Consider the following 5,746-nt stretch of genomic DNA (forward strand, 5'->3'; position numbering starts at 1 on the left):
AATCTGTGCCCGTTGCCGTGTCGTAACACCACTAAAAGCCTCTCTCTCACACCTCCCGAGAGAGTAATGGGGGGGGGTCAATGATAATGTGCACATGGCGTGCCAAAGTGCCACATGGCATTAATCAGTGGCCACGACCGCATCTGACCCTGAAAAGAGATCAATACGCGCAGTGCTGCTGTTTAATGGTATTGTTTTGTCACCAGGGTCAGAGACCAGGCCGAGGGAGCAGGGGGTGATCTGGGAGTGATCTGCAGAGTAAACTGCAGCCACTTTATAAACCTGTTTTTTTCCCATATAGGAAATGAAGTGGCGCTAATCAATAACAGGGAGCGCAGTGATAGATGTGAGTTTGGCCTGGTTTGGTGACGTTAAAATAAGCCTCATCGAGGAGCGGGAGCTTGTGTGGGGGGTATCCTTTAAAGCCCCACTAACTGATCTCAGCTCAGCACCGGAGCACTAGAGGGTTTGACGAGAACAAAAAGGATCCAATTCAGTGGTGCTGAATGAGAGGCAGGCACGTGGTAGCGCTCCCTCTGGAAGACAAACAGATGTTCGGGAGCTCTCTTCTGAGCACTGGCTGGAAATGAGAGCGGAATAACAATAACTCTCTGGCGAGCCGCAGGGAGATTCAAAAAGGAGAGGAATTAAATATTTTAAAGCACTTCAGAGGGTGCAGAGACCATTTCAGGTAAAAGCCAATTTTATTTTTTTATTTATATTTATTTTTTTATTTTGAGTAAATCCAGATCAAAGTGTTCATGGCTGGCACTGAAAAAGGCCTCCTCTAAAGCTCTGCTTCTGTATATTACAGTGCTAAATCTTTATGTCAAATATCAAATTACATGCACAGACCCAATATTCCCTAATGTGTCTTTAATTTTCATTACAAATCTACAATGAACTTTAGGGTACAAAAATAACCTGTGCATCTATTCACAGTAGTGAGTCCTGGGGCCTGAAACAGGTGCCTTTCAAGACATGCCAGTTGATTTACAAGAGGCAATGACCCTTTCAGGCGATGACCCTTTGACCTTAACCACATAACGACTTCCAAACAACATAAACAGGTTACTCAGGGTCCGTGTTGTAGACTTCACTTGCTTTTTCCCTTTGTTTACAAACCTCCTGAGCGGCGAAGCCTTCTCAGAGAAAACCCTCTGTATTCACTACAGTGGAATTATTCATTCAAACACACACAAGAGCAGAATGGAAGCAGATAGAAACCAAGACTAGAATCAATGAACATAGACCTCCTGTTTACTAACATTTACTGAAACACACACACGTGGTGTGGTACGAGCAGAAGATGGGGCGGCCCACTGAAACACACACACGTGGTGGTGTGGTACGAGCAGAAGATGGGCTGGCCCACTGAAACACACACACGTGGTGGTGTGGTACGAGCAGAAGATGTGCCGGTCCACAAACAGACCCACGTGTGGTACGAGCAGAAGTAGCCCCTGCTCTGTGTCACTGTGGCTTCCCTCTTCGGGAGTCCCTGGTATCTCAGCAATGCCAGCGCGGGGAGACCCCCAGAAAGGCAGAAATGGCCGACAGTATTACAAAGCACCATGGCTCTCCAAATAAATAATGGTATGGTAAGACCCACATGAATTATTATTTTAAGAAATGACCTTTTCTTGGTGAAACAATGCCGATGTATATACGAGATTATCTGTGACTGTATATAGTCATGCTCTTAGATAAAAGTGTGTGGCCGCAGTCTGGCTGCGTGGCAGTCTGAAGGTGCTTGAGTGTCGAGCTAAGAATACACAAAGCCTCCATCTGCTGACAGTGGAGGCACTCTGGGCTGTGGGTTGCGTGCGACCTGCGATGGGTCAGCAAGCCATGCCTCTGGAGGGCTGCTCGCCCGCACCGCCCAGCATCCTGTTTGTGTGCCCACTCACCCTGGTGCTCTGCCATACGGGTCTGCGATTAAAGAGTCTGCAGAGGGACTTCAAACACACACGCGCTGGCCGAGCACACGGCTGCCAGTAAGCACATTAACATGCGTGTTACATGCTACCTCCATGGAAGGAAGGGATGGTTTTTTTTCTGTGTACGAGGTAAACAGACTGGCTGAGGGCTCAGTTGCACGCAGAGGCTGGAGAAGTGCTTTGCAGCGGAACTAATCACAATGGAAACCCTCAAATCTCAGAGGGAGAAAAATCCATCCACCAAAACCATCTCTCAGGTAAAAAAAAAAAAAAAAGTGTTGCATGTGTGAGCAACTGTTTATTTACAGCACAGGCGCTTAAGTGCTGCTGAGATACAGAGTGAAATATTAAGAGTGTGCAGTAAACATTTTGATTAATATAGAACAGAGGCTTATGTTTTTGAGAGAAAATATGATGTAAGAGGGTTTTAACTTCTTGAGCTGGAAGACCTGAAATACTGCAATGAGTTTCTTTGAACTGCACGGCATGCAATCATGCTCCTGCACATTTCCAACATGTATCTTAATCATGTTTCACAAACTTTGGTTAAGTCGTCCTTGACTTCACAGACTGATTTCCTGTCTAAAGCCTTGAAACGGAGCTATAGCTCAATCTCAGTTAGAGTCCTATAAAATGTTAACTCCCCATTCCATGGTTTGATACTCTCGTTACATTCAAAATAAACAGATGGTAGTGCTGCATTTGAATCTGAATCCTCCTGAACGCCACAGACTGCAAAACAGGTTGAACATCAAACCCCCTGCTGCTGAGAATATGCACTCATAATGGGAGTCGACGGGAGCGGAGAAGTGCACAACCCGTGGCACATCCAAGGGGAATTCATTAATACTGAGCTCACAAGCTCGGCTTTACGGCCAAATCTCTTCAAAAACTTCTCCATTATTCACTACAACAGAAGAGACAAAAACATACGTAGCTAAATGTGGCCTCCCTTCACTCTGTTTAAATTCTCTCTGCCTCCAGGGGGTTCTCATATATTCTCCTGTGCATACGATCAATCACTCAACCGTGTCACCAAGCAGGCTTTTAAACTGAAGGATAACACTTTTAGCAAAAGGCAAAGAAACAACCTCCATTTTCCCTGCAGTCCATTCAACACAAAGCAAAACAGAAAAAAGCAAACAAACAGCAGAAAGAGAGGGAGAGCAGTGGCAGTAAATAAAGCCATACCTCCTGCACACACACACACACACACACACACACACACACACACACACACACACACACATACATACACACACACACACACACACACACACACACACATACACACACATTGTGTATTCTCTGTGTGGCTATTATTAGCGCTGAGGAACTGTTAGCCTTGAAAGTCAAATGGGCAATCGATTGCTATCGCTAGGAGCAGCAGCCAGGGCCCCCTCGTGAATGGCCGTTCATAATCTCAGGATGCCTCCCAATCAGGGAAACAGCCTGGACCGTTTTCAAAACAAATGGATAGAGGGTCTGAGGGAAACGCAGAAACAAAGAGAGGTGTCGATCGAGAGGCAGACGTGGTTGTGTGGACAGGGAAAGGAAGAGGTCAGAATGAAGGGGCTAAGTGATTCTGCTGCAGGCATTAGTGTTAATGTGTGTGTGTGTGTGTGTGTGTGTGTGTGTGTGTGTGGGTGTGTGAGTGTGTGTTAATGTGTTAGTGTGAGGCCTAATGGTGTTTTTAAAAGGGCTCTGTGGATTCTCAGATCACATCATCGCAAAAATGAATTTAGCTGAATTGAATATATGAAGTCAGGGGTTAATAGTTTCTGATCAAGTTCAAGTTTTCAGTTAATTCTCTGAACTAAACTGAACGATCACTTCTGATGTCCTGCAGAGCCTCAGTCCGTGGGCGGGGGAAGGCAGAAGCGGCGCGCTGTGCATGGCGTATTCTGGCTGGCGCTAAAACTACAGAATGTTGGCCTAGGGTCGCTGCACGTGGAGACACAACCAGGTTTTTAAATCGTTTGCGTGTTTGTTTGTGAATGAACGAGTTGACGTTAACTCTTTGGCTGGTTAATGACAGGGACAGTAGAATTTCATTTGTGCACGAGGGGCAAAAAAAGTGGACGCCAGGCACATTCAAACAGTACTGGCAAATGGATCAAAGCAAGGGACTGGAGATGGGTGGCTGTTGTCGGAAGACCACTTCAAGTTCCACATTGTGTTGTTGTCTGCTATGAGACCAGACGTGGTGTTCTCAGTGTCAGCACATTGTTTACTTGATTGAGTTAACGATTCCCTTTGAGGATGCGATTGAGGAAGCCTTTGAAAGGAAAAAGCTAGAGTATGCAGAACTGGTAACGGAAGTAAGGGACCAAGGTTGGCAAGCACACACAAGGCCAGTGGAGATAGGTGTTAGAGGCTTTGTAGCTACATCAACCACAACGTTTCTGTTGGATTTTGGTTTTTGAGGAGAGTCCCTCAAAGGAGCTTTAAAGGGGTTGTCTGAGACTGCAGAAAAAGCAGTAATGATGGCTGAGGCAAGAGATGTTTGGGTGCCTCAGGTGACCAGGGTTCCTGTCCTGAGGCAAGAGATGTTTGGGTGCCTAAGGGGACCAGGGTTCCTGTCCTGAGGCAAGAGATGTTTGGGTGCCTAAGGGGACCAGGGTTCCTGTCCTGAGGCAAGAGATGTTTGAGTGCCTCAGGTGACCAGGGTTCCTGTCCCTGTTTATTCTCTTCTGCCCCCCTCCTGCTTTGTGAGCATCCATTATTTTAATTTTCAGAAGAGGAGCTAAGAGGAGCCCATGGCTGCTGATTGTTGGGACAAGTTTTGACGAGTCTGAGCATTTATGCAGTCACATCAAGTCACATTCATAATAAAGAGAGTAAGATTGTCTCCTGGATTGACTGAGGCGACCGTGAGTTCAGTTCATACCACAGTGCCAGGCCTAATCCTTTATCATCCCCAGTTGCCAAGGGAAGTTTCCACATTTTGCCTGACTTATTGTGTTATACAACAATTTCAAGAATCCTCACCAAATACGGTCCATTTCAAGCAATGCTAAGCCTATTTCCTTCAGTGGAAAAACAAACATGTTCAAGGCAAAGCGGCTAGCACTTGGTATGTGTACTTCAAAAATATAAGCTGAGAAAGACACCATGACTTGGCCAACTCTTTAATAAAATTCACATGGTCACAAAGAAAAGCCATCTTGTTAGCTCGCCTCTCGCAAGCGTGAATAATGCTAGCTGAATAAATGAATGCTGTAGCAAACCCTGTGACAGTATTGCTCATTCTGAATAAAACACAAAGCAAACACACACTAAAAAGTTCACCAGCAGCCTGGAAGACTGTTTGAGCTCTGTGGGAAAGAGGCAGACAAAGGCCTTGGAAATATATTATATACAGTATAAGGTATTTAACAGACAGTGAGCAATGGCTGTGAACAACTGGGGGAAAGTTGAAAAATGTTGGTCTGAATTAGAACTCAATACTATATTCAATACTTAACATCGATACTATTTTCCATGTGGATGTGGTTCAGTGAGTTAGAATTATGTGAATATATTGTGAATGCACAGCAAGAGAATATACAGCCTAGCTTGGACAGTCTATGACTTTTTTATGCAATGCGGTTACATCAAGTTGAAATCTTAGCTCCTTATAAAACAGAATTTTTAGATAGCACGGCCTTGGAGGGTATTCAGAATTTCTCCAGTTTCACCCCGCGCAACCAAACACGAATTGCATAACAACGCCTCCCAATGTATTAAGTAGTGTTGACAACAGACATTGGTTTATGACATGAGATGTGACAGTCACATCATACTGAAAGTAGTTCTGACAGCCA

Source organism: Clupea harengus, chromosome 20 (genome assembly GCF_900700415.2).
Source record: "Clupea harengus chromosome 20, Ch_v2.0.2, whole genome shotgun sequence".
NCBI lineage: Eukaryota > Metazoa > Chordata > Actinopteri > Clupeiformes > Clupeidae > Clupea > Clupea harengus.